The sequence below is a fragment of the Pan troglodytes genome, chromosome 7 (genome assembly GCF_028858775.2).
Source record: "Pan troglodytes isolate AG18354 chromosome 7, NHGRI_mPanTro3-v2.0_pri, whole genome shotgun sequence".
NCBI lineage: Eukaryota > Metazoa > Chordata > Mammalia > Primates > Hominidae > Pan > Pan troglodytes.
In genome coordinates this window covers 60,504,430-60,521,033 of record NC_072405.2, presented here as the reverse complement: position 1 = coordinate 60,521,033, position 16,604 = coordinate 60,504,430, and the positions used below count along the sequence as shown (strand labels likewise).

General features: G+C 41.1%; 1 long non-coding RNA gene across 1 annotated transcript in view; it reads right to left on the bottom strand.

Moving 5' to 3' along the window:
* Nucleotides 1-2,648: 2,648 nt before the first annotated feature.
* Nucleotides 2,649-16,604, bottom strand: part of LOC134810865 (uncharacterized) — a 50,205-nt gene continuing 36,249 nt past the window's right edge. The window contains exon 3 of the long non-coding RNA XR_010159550.1: nucleotides 2,649-5,597. This is a non-coding gene — a long non-coding RNA (uncharacterized LOC134810865). The remainder of the gene's footprint in view (nucleotides 5,598-16,604) is intronic.

The window sequence follows — 16,604 nt, the reverse complement described above, 5'->3', positions numbered from 1 at the left end:
GGTCTCACTCTTTCACCCAGACTAGAGCACAGTGGTGCAATCACAGCTCATGGCAGCCTTAACTGTCTGGGCTCAAGCCATCCTCCCACCTCAGCCTCTCTAGTAGCTGGGACTACAGGCACTTGTCATGACAGCTGGCAACTTGTTTAATTTTTATGTACAGACAGGGTCTCAATATGTTGTCCATGCTGGTCTCAAACTCCTGGACTCAAGTAATCCCCCTGTCTCTGCCTCCCAAAGTGCTGAGATTACAGGCATGAGCTACTGCATCTGGCCAGGGTTCTCTTAATTTTGATAAGATCTTACAATTACTTAATATAGCCTCCATTACAGTGGGTTGTTTCTTGCTTTTCTCAGAGGCTGTATGTAAATTGTCACCTAATTCCCATTGCCCTAACATCCCTGCTAATATTGGCTACATGAAATCTAACTGGAAATATTTCCTTAAAGTAACAATTTTATATCCTACAATGCCTTCAAGAGTGGTGCATTACATTTTCCATGGCAGGTTTTTGTTTGTAAAACCAAGTAAATGTTTATAAAGTTATACAGATGGTCTGGTTCAGTGAACCATTAATTTATTAACTAATACCCTTAAAGTTTAAGAATCATGCCCAACAAACTTATTTTCTCTGTGAGGCTTACTGGTAGGTTTAGCAACATTAATAATGTCAGAATTCTTTTAACATTCTATAGGCTGCAATAGTTAACTATTAATTAAATTAAATTAATTAAATTAAATTCCACAGTGCTATGAGATAAATGATAGATAGATGATAGATAGATAGATAGATAGATAGATAGATGATAGATAGATAGATAATAGTTTGAATTAGATAGCCAGCACAAAATTTGGAAAGCAGTTATTTAGAGTTCAATAGTTATTTCTCTCATGCTCTGCGGCTGCAACTTCAGACAGAAACCAGTATTGTAGTTCCTACAACAAGTATGAAAACGGCCATCAGAATCAAGAGGTAGAACACTGATTTTTTTTATCAGCCGCTGATGATTATAGAACCAAACACTATGAAAAGAAAGATTCCATAATTTTTTAAACTATGTAGAAATGGGAGAGCAACATGGCCAAATGAATCCTATAGCTCTGTACCTGGAGGAACTAGTAAAGTCTTAAAACTCTATCCCAGATGATCAGAAAAGTGAAAAATTATCCAGCAAGAACTTCCACTGTCAACCAATAATTGGGTTCCATAAAAACTCTGGTGAATTGAGGCAGAATAATGTGACTTTTAGCCGCTTATTTTCCTATGATATTCCAAAAGATTAAAGACTATTCCCTATGTTGCTCAAGAAAATGACTTTACATACAGAATAATATTACCAGATCCATTCAGGATTTTTTTTATGGGATGTATTTATTTTTCCTCATGGCAAAATAAGGCCCAAGACTTAGAAATCTTCATAGCTGTTTTTTTCTTTCTTTTAAATTTTTAGTGGTGGTAAAATACATCTAACGTAAAATTTTCCATCTTAATCATTTCTAAATGTACAATGCCATAGTGTTAACTATGTTCATATTGTGGTGCAACCAATCTCCAGAGCTCTGTCATCATTTCCAAACTGAAACTCTGGACTCATTTCAACAGCTTCCCATTTTCCCTTCCCCCATTCCCTGGCAACCGCTATTCCAGCAGACACCTTGTATCTCTATGAATTTGACTACTCTGGGTACCTTATGTAAATGGAATCATACAACATTTGTCTTTTTGCTTCTGACTCATTTCACTTATCATACTGTCCTCAAGGTTCACTCATGTTATAGTACATGTCAGACTTTCAGTTCTTTTCAAGGCTGAATAATTTTCCATTGTTATGTATATACCGTATTTTGTTTATCTGTGCATCTGTCAATGGACATTGGATTGTTCCCAACTTCTGGCTACTGTGAATAATGCTATTATGAACACGGGTGTACAAAGGTCTCTTTGAGATACTAATTTGACTTCCTTTGGATATATATGCCCAGAAGTGGGACTGCTGGGTTACATGAGAATTCTATTTTTAATTTTTGGAGAAACTTTCATACCATTTTCCATAGTGGCTGTACCATTTTACCTTCTTGCCAACAGTGCACAAGTGTAACTGAAATAGGTTCATTGCCCCATGCACACAGCAAATAATAAGCTGAGACACCAGGTTGTAGCAAGGTAAGGGGTTTAATCATAGGATCACTAAATGAGATGGGAAGAAACCTCAAATCTGTCTCCCTGAGGCATTTGGGGGTAGGGGTTTTTAAGAGTGTTGGAATGGGCTGCAATGTGGAGATCACTGATTGGTTGGAAGAGTAGAGGGTGAAGTCATGAGATAGGGAGATGAAGAAGCTGTATTCTCATGCTGATCCCATTACTCTGTGGGAGTCTTCAAACTGGCTGCTGGAATTTGGGGTGTGAAAAACATCATAAGTGATCCTTAAACAAAAGCCTTATGATTCTAATGTCAGAGATCTTATCTATAGGAACAATGCAGATGTACATGGTCAGCATCCAGGGCTACATGACTTTTAACAACGAGGAAGTGGGCCCAAGTGCAGACTGATTAGTACTTAATTGGAACTACTTCTGTCCAGAACCCAGCATGCAATTCTTGTCAACACTGTGGGATGGTTTCACAAGGGTTCCAATTTCTCCACATCTTTGCCGACAGTTGCTATTTTCTGTTTTGTTTTACTTTTTTTTTTATAGTGGCTACCCTAATGAAAGGAGGTGATTTAATTATGGTTTTAATTTGATTCGTGATACTGAACATTCTTTCATATTATTGTTGGATTTTGAAGCTAATTTCAAATTGCAAAAACATCACAAATCCAATTAGGGCAGAATATTTTGTCACTAGATCCCCATTAATCATGCTATTTGTCCAGTAGATTTCCTTTTCTTTGAAAGAATTTTCCAAAAATTATGGCTCAGAACATCTACATATCTGCAACACAAAGACATTTCAAAGTCTTATGCTTTTAACAAGAAACAATGTATTTTAACAAATACATTGAGAATCTCAATATCTATATCCTTTGAAAACAAGAATCTATTACAAATAAGCTTGGCCTAACAGCTAGAGTTGGGAATGTCCCATTTTCACCCTGGGTTGGTGACTGCATTAGTTTGCTAGGGTTGCCATAACAAAGTAGTACAGATTGGGTGGCCTAAACAAGAAAAATGTATTTTCCAGTAATTCTGGGGGCTGGAAATCCAAGACGAAGTGTCATTGGGTTGGTTTCTCTGAGACCTCTCTCCTCGGCCCTCTTCTCCCTGTGTCTTCAAATGATTTCTTCCTCTGTGAGTGTAAGTGGCCAAATTTCCTTTTCTTATAAGGGCATAAGTCATTTTGGATCAGGGTTCACAGTAATGATCTCATTTAACTTTAAGTACCTCTTTAAAACCCTATCTCCAAACATAGTCCCATTCTGAGGCACAGGTGGTTAGGACTTCAACATATGCATTTCAGAGGACACAAGTGGTTCCAAAACAACAGATGGGGCAGATGAGGATGAGGTGATGGCAGTACTGCTGGTAGGAACCAGCTGAGGCCAGACTCCAATTCTAGCAGGGCAGAAGAGTGCATGACAAGGCGTGTTATAGAAAGTCATGATACACTTACACAGACTGAATCTCACTCCTTGAGGATGTGTTGAATCATGAGAATAGTAACCTTGAAACTGCCTTTGAAAAATTATGACAGTAAGATAAATTGGACATAGTTGACTCCATCTTGCTTCTACCCTCCCAGCTGTCCTTGTCATTCCTGGACGTAGACCAAGCTAACTTTGGCAGGAATCTAGTTTATAGTTTAACCTGAAATAAAGGATGATAATAGTCCCTCCCCAAAACAAACCCCTCCTTGCTCAGGGACTAAAAACCGCCTTTGTAAGATTAATGAAGGGCTACAAGATTAGAGTTGTGGGAAAGGCATGAACTCTGCTAAAATGTAGACATAGTAATCTCTTACTGCCCAGGAGTCATGTGGCCAGGGGTCACAAGCTTTGTGACTTCTCCAATTGCTCCTATAGATAACATCACTATTGTAGAACCTAAGATTGATTTTTTGATACGTTCTTCACACTGGCCCCACCTGGATTCATGATTCAGCTGGTCCTGTGGCCCCACCCAGAGGAAAACTCAGCACATCAGGACTGTTTTCCACACCCCTATGATTTCACCCCCTACCCATCAGCAACACCCATTCCCTAGCTCCCTGCCCACCAAATTGTCCACAAAAATCCTGACCTCCAAGCCTTTGGGGAGACTGATTTGAGTGATAACTCCAGTTTTCCCACATGGCTGGCCTCACATCAAACTCTTTCTTTACTGCAATGCTGTGGTCTCTGTGGACTGATCTTATCTGTGCAGTGTGCGGAAAGAACCCACCAGTTGATTACAACCTAAGTTCTATTATTGTACCAAAAATAGGGGCTAAAAATTAGTTAATTAGGTTCAATGAAAAATCACAGCAGGCCAGGCATGGTGGCTCACACCTGTAATCCCAGTACTTTGGGGGGCCAGGCAGGCAGATCACTTGAGGTCAGTAGTTTGAGACCAGCCTGGCCAACATGGCAAAACCCTGTCTCTACTAAAAATACAAAAATTAGCCAGGCATGGTGGCACATGCCTATAATCCCAGCTACTTGGAAGGCTGAGGCAGGAGAATTGCTTGAACCCAGGGGGCAGAGGTTGCAATGAGCTGAGATGGCACCACTCTACTCCAGCCTGGGTGACAGAGTGAAACTCTGTATCAAAAAACAAACAAACAAACAAACAAAAAAAAAAAACACACAGTAGTGAGTTTGGCATTCCCCTCTGCAGACTTGCTGCTGCTGCTGCTGCTTTTCTCACTCCATAATTCTTGTCTCTCTCATCAGTCTCTCGACCAGAACAAGATTAGCAGCACGCTCAGTCCTGCACTCTGGAAGTCTTCCTGCCCTTGGAAGCTGCCTCTAAAGACACAGAGGGCCCAGTTTGTAGGGACTTTCAGCTGGATCATATGTGATACAGATGAGTTCTTCCGATCCTAGAGCTCCAACCTGCAGAACAGCCACATCTTCTTTCACAAGCATTCTGGTCTATGATTGGGAAAAAGGAGTCCGCAGCCTCTGTGTGCAGAATGGGGCTCATTGTAGGTAGCAGTGGCAGGTCTAGTAACACTTCTTCTCTGGCTGCTCCAGCACCATGGGGAGTTTAGAGCTGGGAAGGAGAAAGCAGCAACACAAGAAAGAAGGTGGTAAGGAAGTGAGAGAAGGTGGGCGCCAGCCAGCTCCCGGGACGTCTCCAGGCCACACAAAGAGCTTCCTTGTCATGCCCTGGACACCATCATCTCTGGGATGCAGCTGCCTCCCCCAGTGGCCACACAGACAGTGCTCTCTGTGGACAGGCCATCCAGGGATGGGACAGTGGCTGGGGGGTAGGGGGATGTGCTAGGAAAGACCAGCTTCACTAGGAGGCTTTTGTCTGGGTTGGAAATTAGAAAGTGGTCCACAAAATCAAGAGAAAGTGTAATTTCTTGACAAACACATTTTGAGGTATTTTTGCAAGTGACTTTGATCCTCTGGGACATGGAAGTGTTTAATTCCGAGAATCTGTGTTGACCTAAAAAAAAGAGAAACGGAGGCAAAATTAACAGAAATAGTTTATTTGGGCCGACCTTGAGAACTGCAACCCAAGAGCATTATTCAAGTTGCCCCAAATATACACTCTGAGTAGCAGCAGTTACAAGTAGATTTTTAAAGGCAGAAAAGGGGGATAGGGAGTGGACTCATACGAAGTGTTTGTCAGGAATTCACATTGGTTTACAGAAATGACATTAAATAGTGATTGGCTATACCTTGTTAAGCTACTGGGTATGGGTTATAGTGTCCAGTGAGGCATTATTAGGTTAATTGATAGCTACTTGTGGCAAGAGCGAGCAGGTTTTTATTTATTTATTTATTTATTTTTATTTTTCGTAGAGACAGGGTTCTCATTTTGTTGCCCTGGCTGGTCTTGAACTCCTGGTCTCAAGTGATCCTCCTGTCCTGGCCTCCCAAAGTGTTGGGATTACAGGCACGAGCCACTGTGTCCACCCGCAAGCAATTTGAAGACGTGAATATGTAGCTCAGTGGGGAAGTAGGACATGATTCCTGTCTCATTATGTCTCTCTGGGCCTGATTGTTTAAAAGGACTCATAGTCCTCAAATAAAAGTTCTTATCTTTTCTCACCTGGTATCATAGGGAGAGGGAGAATGAGAAGAAGTTTTAAATCTCTGGGCCTGATGGTTTAAAAGGACACATAGTCCTCAGATTTACATCTCTGGGCCTGATTGTTTAAAAGGACTCATAGTCTTCAGATAAAAATTCTTATCCTTTTTTTTTTTTTTTTTTTTGAGATGGAGTCTCACTCTGTTGCCCATGCTGGAGTGCAGTGGCACAATCTCGGCTCACTGCAAACTCTGCCTCCCAGGTTCAAGCGATTCTCCTGCCTCAGCCTCCCGAGTAGCTGGGACTACATGTGCCCGCCACCACGCCCGGCTAATTTTGTGTATTTTTCAGTGGAGACGGGGTTTCACCGTGTTAGCCAGGATGGTCTCCATCTCCTGACCTCATGATCTACCCACCTCAGCCTCCCAAAGTGCTGGGATTACAGGCGTGAGCCACTGCACCCGGCCACAAGTTCTTATCTTTTCTCACTTGGTATTATAGGAAGAAAGGGAATGAGAAGGGGTTTCAAAAGCATGTATATTTAAAAGCATGTCCTTTTAAAACCCCTTCTCATTCCCTCTCTCCCTGTGATACCAGGTGAGATTTAAAGGGACATGCTTGGCCAGGTGCGGTGGCTCATACCTGTAATCCTAGCACTTTGGGAGCCTGAGGTGGGTGGATCACTTGAGGTCAGGAGTTCGGGACCAGCCTGACCAACATGGCAAAACCTGTCTCTACTAAAAATACAAAAATTAGCTGGGCGTGGTGGTGCACGTCTGTAGTCCCAGCTACTTGGGAGGCTGAGGCAGGAGAATCACTTGAACCTGAGAGGCGGAGGTTGCAGTGAGCCAAGATTGCACCACTGCACTCCAGCCTGGGCGACAAAGCGAGATTCTGTCTCAAAAAAAAAAAAGACATGCTAATCAGAACCTCAGAACCGTGATCTTATAGTATGCATCACAATTGAGGGAGGGAGCTCTGAAACCCAGACCTGCTTTCAGTGACATTTCCCCCACTTTAATCTCCAGGATTAGACACTGTCATAGCCTTTGGGCTGTCAATTTCCTTTTCTACTCAAGAGTTCCCTCAGATAACCTGCCTTCTGTCTTACCTTGTCAGGCCTTCACCCTCTCCAAGTTAGAAAGGGGTCTTTACAAGTTAGTAAATAGACTTTATATGTTAAGAGAAGGAAGATTTTTGTTTATAGCGGAGCCTTGACCAAAATCTCCTTTGAAGTAAGATTGAGATACAATGTTTTACCCCATGATGCTGATGCTACGTCAAGTCAGCATTTTATTTATCCACTAACTTAACAACCATTGGTTGAGCTCCAAGAATTGCATGCACCACTCTAGATCCTGAATCTACACCAATAAATGAGAGTTCAGCTGCCTCTTTTGTGCAGTTTATTTTCTTGTGTGGGGACAACAGTCAACTGACAAGTAAGCAAATAAAAAACTAATAATATTATTGAGCTAAAAGGAAGAACCTGAGGCAAAACTAATATAAGAGAGTTTATCTGGGCCAAGCTTGAGGGTTGTGTAATTACCAGATGAATTCTTCCTGCTTGCTGCATAGACAAAACCAATTCACTGAGACCATGCTATTGCAGGAAAGAAAGAGTAATTGACATGAGACTGCCACATGGGAGACAGAGCTATTACTCAAATCAGACACTCCAAGGACTCAGAGGCTAGGGTTTTTATGGACAATTTGGTGGGCAGGGACCTAGGGAATGGGTGGTGCTGATTGGTTGGGGAGGAAATCATAGGGATGTGGAAAATGGTCCTCTGGGTGGGGCCACAGGACCTGATGGGTCATGAGTCACCGTCCGGATACAGTCAGTTTGAAAAACATTTCAAAAAATCAATCTTAGCTTCCACAATCATGATGTTATTTATAAGAGCAATTGGGGAAGTCATGAATCCTGTGCCTTCTGCCACATGACTCTGGAGCAGTAAGAGATTATAGAAACTACACCTACATCTTAGCAGAGTTCAGGCCCCTCTCATAATCTTATTCTTGTGGACTTTCATTAGTTTTACAAATGCAGTTTAGTTTTGTGAAGAGCTATTATCATCTTTGTTTTAAGGTTGAACTAGAAACAAAATCCCTCCCAAAGTTAGCTTGGCCTCTACCTAGGAATTAACCGGGACAGCTAGGTGGTCAGAAGCAAGACGGAGTCAGCCCTGTTAGATTTCTGTCACTGTAGTAATCGTAATCTTTGCAAAGGTGGTTTCAGTTGCAATTCCATAGGTTGGAGTTGCCCTCAACATACATCCAGTTAGCAACAGTTACAAATAGGTTTTTAAAGTAAAAGAAAGAGGCAGTTCCTAAGTTGTTTAGCAAAAAATTACATTAAAATAACATAAGCTATTGATGGACTACATACTGTTCTTTGTATCACAAACTCCTGCAACATGAAGATACTGGGTGAGGCGGCTAGTCAGGAACTAAATGGCTTTAAACCACGGTGGGAGCGGGGTGGAATGACTGCAGGCCCTGCTCCTGTCTCTCTGCACCTGCATACTTCACATAGTGCAGACTGCGCTAAGCTATTTTTCTTTTCTCAACATCAACAATAAGTGCTATGAAGAGTGTCTTAAAGAGGGATATGACATGGATGTTACTCCACATTGGGTGACTGGGGAAGCACTCTGTGAGGTGAGATTTGCGCAGATCCTGAATGACAGGAGGAAGCCCCAGGTGCAGAGGTCTGCCGGCAGAAACATGCCCGGAGTTTTCAAGGAGCAGAAACAATCAGCCCATGTGGCTGGGAGGTCATGAGACCTGGTGGGCAGATCTAAGCAGTCCTGTGTGCTGCCTTGTTTTACCTAGGACCTCAAAGATTCGCAGTGAGTGGAGAGGGGATCAGGGACAATACAATTTCAGGAGCAGTAGGGGCCATGAAAGCAGAGAAGGAAGTGCCCAGGCAAGGCGTCCTAGGAGGTGAGGCGCTGGTTGTTGGGGCTCAGAAGTTAATATCCCAACAATATGGCACCTTGACATGCTGAACTGAAGAAGCCTCAAGGTCTTTCTCCCCGGCCCACCTCCTACCATTTCTCCCAAAGCACAGAAGGAAGTTAACATTTCTTTATCTGCCTAATAGCCAAACCCATTAAGGAGAACAGTTGTTTTAAATTCCCCTCCCTATAAGACCAAGAATGTAACCATGCCTGAACAGACCCACTCACAAGACAACGTATAAATTAAACTCTATTCTCTGATCTATTCATTCTTCCTAGTAATCCCCTTAACAGAATTCCTCTTCTCTCCCTCCCACACCCTGTTTTGCCAGGATGGCAGACAAGCTTCTGAACCCCATTAGGAGGTGGGTGAGTACTCTGTGGTTCTCCTTGTGTGCATGTTAATAAATCTGTATGCCTTTTCTCCAACATATCTGCCTTTTGCGAGTTCATTTTTTAGTGAATCTTCAGAGGGTGAAGGAGAAGTTTTTTCCTGTGGCCCATATATGGCCAAGCATCATGCCCTGTCAGGCATGCACAGTGCATCTGAGCGACTCGCAGCAATGGCTCAGGATGCCACACTCTGAGGAGATCCTCTGAGTATCCTACCCTGCAACGCTTCAACCCACCACTTCCCTCTGCCTTGGGGAACTTAGAGGTCAACTTATCACCATTTTTAGGCCCTAACCTGAGTTCTGCAATCGTAGAATGGCTTTTGTTGCTGGTTGACTTACATGATTCCTTCTCTTAGTTATTTTCATTTCTAGACAACATTCTCTTCATTATATGGATGGCCTTGCCTTTCCTCTCTCCTCTTCTTCCAGTTTTCTTCACTGAGTGTTATTTATTCCCAATAGACAATGTTGGAGTTTGTCTGAGGGTTATAGAAAGGGAAAAAGTGTCCCTTAAGAACATTCCTAAGGAAAAATATGTCTTCTGATTTCTTGAGCTTAGAATATGTTAAAAGTAGAAGAAAGGATCCTAACTGACGTGAACTTACATCATCAGGGTCAGTTTAGTTTAAAAAATATTGATTTAATTTCTAATTTGTACTAGCACTACATATACAATGAGTTCATAACTATAAATGAGGTGAGATTGAAAAAATATATATAGCCAGGCATGGTGGTGCACTCCTGTACTCCTGTATTCCTACCTACTTGAGAGGCTGAGGTGGGAGGATCCCTTGAACCCAGGAGTTCAAGCCTGCAATAAGATATGATAGCAGCATTGCACTCTAGCCTGGATGACAGAGTGAGACTCTGTCTCTAAAAGAAAAAAAAAATATATATATATATATATACACACACACACACATATGTGAGTGTATTTATACACACATATATACACATTAAATATATACAAATATATATATAAAGACGAATGAGTTTGGGGAAACATAATGAGTTTGGTTTTTTTCCAAGAGACAGCTGGATATATGAATCTGGAGCTTAGGGAAGACGTCAAGGGTGGAAATATAGATGTCGACATCCTCTTTAATTTCAGGTAATTATCTTAGGATCAATCTTCCTCTACAAATTAGAAAGGACATATACTCAGAAGCTAGTAGTTATAAGATTTCCACAGATTTCATTCTACTTCTGGCACGCTGCTGCACGCAAGCAACTAGGAACAGCACCAGGTATAAAATGCTTTATTGATCTGAGTGAGTCCAACTCACGACCACTCTTTCTCCACGGTATTTATCACGGTGGTTTTACTGACATCAGTGACTTGTTTTTTTCTAATATTGGCTCCTCCTCCTGTTTCTGTTATCTGTTTTGATTTGGTTTTGCCATCAACGTCTTTGGCTGGAGTCATCTGCAGGATATCTCTTACTATAGGAAGTGGTCAGACAGGTGGGACTGTGGCATTGCATCTCACAATGTGGAGTCTGCATGGAAATGCACAGGTGATGCCCTCTGGGCCTAACCAAAAGCAGAACTTGGTCATTTGCCTCCACCATCATATCCTGAACCTACAACTTGAGACAAGCAGCACAAAATCACAAAGGTCCTGTAAGCACCCAATGGGTTCCTCTTGCCTGCTGCCCAGATGCAGTTAGTTTATCAAGATGGGAATTGCAATAGAGAGTTTAATGCACAAAGAGTTGGATAGGTGAGAGACTGGACTTTACTCAAATCAGTCTGTTTTTTAAGTTATAAAGAACTAGGGTTTTTAAAGGATAATTTGGCAGGCAGGAGACTGAGAAATGAGGAATGCTGATTGATCGGGTCGGGAACGAAATCATAGGGATTCGAAACCATCTTCTTACACTGAGTCAGTTTGTGGGTGAGGGCCACACAACCAGTTGAGCCACTTTACTAGTCTGGGTGGTGCCAGTTGAGCTCTCAGAATGCAGGGTTGGAAAAAATACCTCAAACACCAATCTGAGATTTTACAGTAGTGATGTTATCCATAGGAGCAACTGGGGAGGTTGGGAATCTTGGGGTCTTTGGCTCAAGGAGGGTTTGTTTTTTTTTTGTTGTTGTTGTTTTGTTTGTCCTGGAAAGGGCTATTAGTATCTTCATTTCAAAGTAAAACTATAAGGTGAGTGTGGTGGCTCAGCATTTAGAGAGGCAGAGGAGGATGAATCATTTGAGGTTAGGAGTTTGAGACCAGCCTGGCCAACATAGTGAAACCCCATCTCTACAAAAAATACAAAAATTAGCCGAGCGTGGTGGTACACACCTGTAATCCCAGCTACTTTGGAGGCTGAGGTGGGAGAATCGCTTCAACCCGGGAGCCGGAGGCTGCAGAGAGGCAATATCACACCACTGCACTCCTGCCTGGGCAATAGAGTGAGACTCTCTCAGAAAAAATAAAAAATAAAAAGTTAAACTATAAGCTAAATTCCTTCCAAAGTTAGTTTGGCCTGTGCCCAGGAATGAACATGGGTAGGCTGGAGGTTAGAGGCAAGCAGATTTTTTACTGTGATAATGTTCTGATGTCAATTTTTTCTCACTGTCATAATTTTGCAAAGGCTGTTTCAGTCCTCATGCCTGCTGATACTAGGAAATATCTTGCCTTTAAGTTCTTTCAAAGAGATGTGACATTTTAAATCTGGTGATTGAAATGGAAAAGTGGAAAACAGAGGAATAAAATTTTAAACTACTCATATAATATACAAAAGTATTGTAATCCCATGGAAATATCTGAAAGTTTTACATTTGACTGATGTATACCATAATAATTGCACGTTAAATAAATAAACAAGCAAGCAAATAAACTTGAACATACAACCCAGATAAAAGCTGCAACGTTTCACATTCCCACTCAAGGAGAAAATGAAAATGAAAGGTTAGGCTGTTATTTTAGTTGTTTTGGCAGCTCTCAGTGGCCAGAGTAGCCATATGGCATCAGGAGTCACGCAGAATATGGTTTTTCTCACCATTAAAGCATCTACCAGAAGAAAAGATCGAAGATCAAGGGTTGCTCACAGACAGGTGCTAACAGCTACAGGGACCTGTGAATGTGCTCGGACCTCTCATGTATGCAACACTTTGACCAGACTAGCTTTCTGGGCAGAAGCCCTTCTCACAATCTAAAGAAATCCTTTAAGAATAAATAGTGACAGCTTTCCAACACCCATTTAACTCTACGTAGCAAGAGAAGCTGATTGCATAGTTGTCAGGAATCTTAAAGAGAGAAAACTAGCAACACAGGAAGCTGGAGTTCTATTGTTTACTAATGGTGTGCAAACCCCGTGTTCTGAATGAGCTACCCATCAGCAAAACAGGAATAACAAACCGTAGTAATCCACTAACAGTGACCAGCTGTAAGATGAGTCAGTACATTCAAAGTGCACTGATGTCTACAAACTTGAATCCAAACATGTCTTATCCTAAATTTACCATCATTTATTTACCATAATATGAAATGTTTAGTGTTGTAAGACAGTATTGGTGGACATTGAAAAGTAATCTAAGCAAGGGGAAATTACACTTCAAATAGGGGCATCATAATGTTGAATATTATATGCTTATTAATTAAAACTGAAAATTATTAGCAATAAAATTTTAATGACTTGTACAATAATACTGAGTAAAATTAATTTGCTAATAAAGTTAGAACACTAAGTGACCTTACATGAAAGAATGTAAAAAAGTTAGTTACAAAATATATTTATGGCACCACATAATATTTTAAATTAAAAAAAATGAGTATGGGGAAAGAAAGAAATACAGAAGGTAAACTGAGTAATGACTCTGGATTGAATATGTTCTAAAAGTATAATTTGAACTACTTCAAGTCCTTGTATCCTCTGCAGATTAGATTCTCATGGTAAAGTGGGTTTCTTGGAATAGCCTTTTCAATGCTAAGAAGAAAAACATGAGTCCTAGTCCTATAATCTGTCTAAATAGAAATCAGAATGAAATGAGAGCTTAGAGATGAAAAACATAAGGTCCAAAGAATCTGAGTGACTTTCTGGAGGTCACAAAGGGAACCATGCTGAGCAGGGACTTGAAAACAAATCTTCAGACAGGTGTCAGGTTAACCTTTGGTGGTGCCACACTTCCTATGATGAACTAAATCATTGCATCTCCTCTCTATTTGGAGAATGCCTGCTTTACAGAGGTAGGTTTCAACCTTCTCTTTAAGATGATAATTGGCTTTTCTTAATGCCCCAGGACAAGATGGGAGCCGCCTGCCTACAAGACTGCAAAAAAAGTCCTCACCAGGCACCAAATCCACCAGATTTTCCAGACTCCAGAAGTGTAAGAAAAGGAATTTCTGCTGCTTAAGCCACGTGGTCTACGACGTTTTGTTATGGCTGTCCTAGCTAAGACAGCCACTTATAGAATGGGAGAAAATATTTGCAAATTATATATCTGATAAAGGATTAATATTGAAAATTATATATATTTTAATACCCTAACAACTCAACAACAAAAAACAAAAAATCCAATTCAAAAATGGGCAAAGAATTTGAATAGATATTTTTCCAAAGAAGATATTCAAAAAACCAATGACCATATGAGAAGATGCTCACCATCACTAATCATTAGGGAAATACAAATCAAAACCACATTGAGATATTACTTTACACTCACTAAAAAAAATCTGTTATCAAAAGACTCAATAAAAATAACTAGTGTTGGTGATACCGGAGCTAGAAAGGAAATATTCAGGTAGTTAGTAAGGGTAAGAGAACCCCTGGTAAGGCTTCCCTTTTAACAAAAAGCAGCCCCCAAATCACGTCGTTTCTAACAAACAGCAGCCTGAAAAATCAAGCTGCAGACATAAATAAGCAAGCTGGAAGCTTGCATAGGTAAATGCTGGCAGCTGCGCCAATAGAAAAGGGCTACCTGGGTGCCAGACATGTTCAGCGTGGAAGTTCCCACTTCCCTTTTCTTTGTGGCCACATGGGCACTAAAAAGACAGGCAATATGGTGCAGGCCAGATAGATACCCCATTTGCATAATAAAAGATTAGGGTGGGGCTGGGCTCTGGTGGCTCATGCCTGTAATCCCGGCCCTTTGGGAGATCGAGGCGGGCGGATCACTTGAGGTCAGGAGTTCGAGACCAGCCTGGCCAACATGGTGACACCCCATCTGTACTAAAAATACAAAATTAGACAGGTGTGGTGGCATATGCCTGTAATCCCAGCTACTTAGGAGGCTGAAGCAGGAGAGTTGCTTGAACCCGGAAGGCAGAGGTTGCAGTGAGTAGAGATCAGCCAATTGCACTCCAGCCCAGGCAACAAGAGTGAAACTCCATCTCAAAAAAAAAAAAAAAAAAATTAAATTAAATTAATTAATTAATTAAAATAAATTTTAAAAAGATTAGAGTGGGATGGCCAGCTTCTTTGTGCACTATGCAAATGACACACGGGTCCAACCAATCCCTTGGGCCCTATGTAAATCAGACACGACCTCCTCAAGATTGTCTATAAAAACCCCTGCATTTTACCATGAAACAGGAAGACCCACTTGGGAACCCCTCTCTGCAGGAGAGACAGATGTTCTCTTTTCTCTTTCACCTATTAAACCTCTGCTCTTAAACTCACTTCATGTGTCTGCATCCTTGATTTCTCTGGTGTAAGACGATGAACCTCGGGTATTTACCCCAGACAGTTACACCACTTCATTGGCAAGGATGTGGATAAATAGGAACCCTTGTTCGTTGCTGGTAAGAATGTAAAATGGTACAGCTCAGAAAAAAACAGTATGGCAGTTCCCCCCAAAATTAAACATAGAATTGTTACAGGAAGGGGTCCCAATCCAGACCCCAAGAGAGGGTTTTTGGTCTCGTGCAAGAAAGAATTTATGGTGAGTCTGCACTGCAAAGTGAAAACAAGTTTATTAAGAAAGTAGAGGAATAAAAGAATGGCTACTCCATAGACAGAGCAGTCCTGAGGGCTGCTGGTTGCCCATTTTTATGGTTTATTTCTTGATGATACGCTAAACAAGTGGTAGATTATTCATGCCTCCCCTTTTTAGACCATATAGGGTAACTTCCTGACATTGCCATGGCACCTGTAAAGTACCATGGTGCTGATGGGAGTCTACTAGTGAGGACGACCAGAGGTCACTCTTGTGGCCATCTTGGTTTTGGTGGGTCTTGGCTGGCTCCTTTACTGCAACTGTTTTATCAGCAAGGTCTTTATGACCTGTATTTTGTGCTGACCTCCTATCTCATCCTGTGACTTAGAATGCCTTAACTGTCTGGGAATGCAGCCCAGTAGGTTTCAGCCTCATTTTACCCAGCTCGTATTTAAGATGGAGTTGCTCTGGTTCACACACCTCTGACAGAATTACTAAAGGATCCATAAATTATACTTCTGAGTAAACACCCAAAAGAACTGAAAGCAGCAGGGTCTCAAACACATCTTTATATACCCATGTTCATAACAGTATTATTCACAGTAGCCAAAAGGTGGGAACAACCCAAATGTCCACCAATGGATGAACAGAAAATGTGTTATATACATACAATAAAAAACTGTTCAGCCTTAAAAAGGAATGAAAGTCTGACACATGCTACAACATAGATGAACCGTGAAGACATTACGCTAATAAGTAAGACACAAAAGGACAAAGACTGTATGATTCCACTTTTATGAAGTAACTAGAGTAGTCAAATTTAGAGGGACAGAAAACAATGTCAGTTAGCAAGGGCTGGGGAGAAGGAGGAATGGGGAGTTAATTGTTTAATGGATAAAAAGTTGCAGCACTGATGAAGAATGAAAATGAACTCTTACATAATATCAATTTATTAATAATGAAGGATAAAGATGAGTTCTAAAAATGTTTAACACCCACAATTATTTGAACAGAAGACTGCTTAATTTCTCAGAAACATTCATCTTTAACCTCTAAAACACCTCAGTCATTTCAAAACTGGCTTTCTGCCATATTATTACAGAAGAGGTAAGAAATATCTCTTACGATGGTTATGTCTAGATAGTTTTTCTGTTACAAAGGTCTCTCTTCTGCTTAAACCAAATCTC